We start from the raw sequence: 2,498 nt of genomic DNA, 5'->3' as shown, positions 1-2,498 counted from the left end.
GTTTTCTAATCATGCAACAAATCCTTATTCATTTTAGCAATTTAAGCATACAAAGCATATATACTCAAAAAGCTAGTAAACATGTGACGTAAACATATATTCATGTAATCATGCAGGTAAAACCCTATTAAATCATATAAAGCATGTAAAACTTACAAATTGAGGCTTGATGACTGATCTTTCCGGCGCTGGTGGTGGCACAACCCTTTACATGACCTTTGCTTTGATACCAACTGAAACGTCTGCTAATCGTTTTCTTAAAAAGTACTAGAAATTTTTTAATTTTTTTAAAACCTCTCATGTTTTCGGCCGAATCATTACAAAATATATAAAATAATTTTGCACCATTTTTAAAATAAAACAACCAACTAGTATTTGAAATTCAAAGGAAATAATCCGCCCGGGCGGACATAAGTGCTTGAAATTTTGGAAAGATTCTTGGCTGATTTCTTCCCTTATTTATGAATGGGGAAGGATATGGAAGGACCCTAGGACGAAAATTATATTTATTCAGCAGCCACCAGAAGCCTTGGAGAGGATTTTGCGCTAGGAGTTGAAGAGTCGAAGATTTCCGGGCATCGTCTTTGCGTTTTTTCGTCAAATCTAGTATTTCTAATTTAGTTTTTATCTTTTAAACATTGTGGTGTTTATGTTTATTACGAATTAGAGTAGCTAAACTTAAATATTTGTTGGGATTTAAGGGGATCCTACCCCGAACTCTGATTTAGTTAATTCATATTTCAATTGTTGGTTTATTCTTGATTGTGTTACTGTTTTTCATTGTGTTGTTAAAGTGTAACTAACTTTAACAACGTTTTATATTGCAAGTGAGTTTGAGAGAATAGCTTGTAATAGAAACGAGTAGCATAGTTCGTGGATCTAGAATTTACATAGACATATGAGATTGGATACATGCTGATAGTCATAGTCCAGTAGGGTGAAAACTAGGGGATTTCATAGACCGATATGCGATTTACTTTTGATAAATAATTAAAGACATTTAATTACTTAATTGAGTAGAATTAGTTGGGCATAGCTCGAGAGGTCGTGTTCAATTGAATAAGAAATCCTGTCGAAAGCATACAATCAATATTGAACGAATTAATAAATTAACAAGGGTTAAGTGAACTAAAATTCCCAACAAATCCATTTTTCATTGAATTTTAATCAATCATTCTAGATTGTATATCTCATTATTTAATTCCCGAATCTTTTTAGTTGCATGTTTATTTGAGCATAGTAGTAATAAAAAATCAATCAAATTTCATTGCTAAAGATTTGATAACTGAAAATAATAATTGTAAAATACAGTCTTCAGTGGAACGATACTCGTACTCTCGTACATTATACTATTACTTGATATCGTGCACTTGCGATTAATTTTCGAGCATTCAAAACCATATTTTATTGAGGATTCCACAGTTCAAGTATTGCTCGATCAAATTTTTGGCGCCGTTGCTGGGGACTGTTAATTCACAATTTTATTTTTAGTTATTTTCTTTAGCATTGTTTCATTTTTATAAAATTAACACTCCTTATTCTATTACAGATATCTCTTACAGTTCATGCCAAAGTCACTTGACGTGGATCTTGAGCAGTTCGACCCTAAAATTGAAAGAACTTTCCGCAGGAGAAGACAATAGCGGAGACTGAAGGAACTGATGGAGAGGCACAAACACGAGCATGAGGAGGAACGCCATGATGATAGACATGTTGAGATGCCACGCCGCATACCGATGCTAGAGTATGCCCAGCCTTCTTTGGATGGAGCACGCCCCAGCATTTTGAGGCCTATTGTACGGGCAAACCACTTTGAAATCAAGCCAGCTATAATTCAGATGATTTAGAATACAGTTGAGTTTGGAGGATCTGCAGTAGATGACCCAAACACGCACATCGCAGATTTTCTTGAAATTTGCGATAATTTTAAATTTAATGGTGTTTCTGATGATGCTGTTAAGTTGCGTTTATTTCCTTTCTCCTTACATGACAAAGCTAAAGCATGATTAAATTTTTTACCTGTAGGTTCGATTACCACATGGGAGGACATGGCGAAAGCGTTTCTCATTAAATACTTTCCTCTATCTAAGACCATGAAGCTGCTGGCAGACATCACTACATTTGCTCAATTCGAACAAGAGTCTTTATATGAAGCATGGGAGCGTTTCAAAGACCTATTACGAAGATGCCCTCATCACGAACTGCCACTTGGGTTAGTTGTTCAAACCTTTTACTATGGCTTACTTACTCCTAATCGTACTATGATAGATGCTGTTGCTTGTGGAAATCTCTTGAGAAAAATTGCTGAGGAAGGATACGAGTTATTGGAGGAGATGGATTGTAGCAGCTATCATCCTCAATCTGAAAGGAACAACCAGCGAAGAAGTGCAGGAGTTCACCAGGTAACTGACCTTTCCGCTATTACTGCACAACTTGATGTCCTGAACAGGAAACTGAATGGTTTGAATATGGGTGGCACGGCTATGCGTCTACAAGAG

The 2,498-nt window shown here is 35.8% G+C and overlaps 1 non-coding gene across 1 annotated transcript; it reads right to left on the bottom strand.

Moving 5' to 3' along the window:
- Positions 1-2,097: 2,097 nt before the first annotated feature.
- On the bottom strand, positions 2,098-2,203 carry LOC142538120 (small nucleolar RNA R71). The gene has a single exon (XR_012818660.1). It is a non-coding gene; the product is annotated as a small nucleolar RNA R71 (small nucleolar RNA).
- Between the last annotated feature and the right edge of the window lie 295 nt (positions 2,204-2,498).

This window comes from Primulina tabacum, chromosome 2, assembly GCF_025594145.1.
Source record: "Primulina tabacum isolate GXHZ01 chromosome 2, ASM2559414v2, whole genome shotgun sequence".
NCBI lineage: Eukaryota > Viridiplantae > Streptophyta > Magnoliopsida > Lamiales > Gesneriaceae > Primulina > Primulina tabacum.
This window is presented reverse-complemented; position numbering and strand designations above follow the sequence as displayed.